We start from the raw sequence: 253 nt of genomic DNA, 5'->3' as shown, positions 1-253 counted from the left end.
TAAAATGGTTTTGACAGGTTCAAAGAATAGTCTAATCAAATTCTTGAACCTTTTATATAGGTACCAAAAGTATAGCTAAAAGACACAAATACCTATGTGCTATAAATACACATACCATACAAAAGTAGAAAAAAGAATAAAAATATCAGAACAGATTGGATCAAAAATGGCGCCTGTAATTATCTGCTCTTTAAAATTATCATGACATCCAGCAAACAAGTCATTTGATTACCAATGTTATGCTTTACATGGG

Source organism: Nothobranchius furzeri, chromosome 9 (genome assembly GCF_043380555.1).
Source record: "Nothobranchius furzeri strain GRZ-AD chromosome 9, NfurGRZ-RIMD1, whole genome shotgun sequence".
Taxonomy (NCBI): Eukaryota; Metazoa; Chordata; class Actinopteri; order Cyprinodontiformes; family Nothobranchiidae; genus Nothobranchius; species Nothobranchius furzeri.
The sequence above is the reverse complement of the archived record's forward strand: the minus strand, read 5'-3'. Positions refer to the sequence as shown.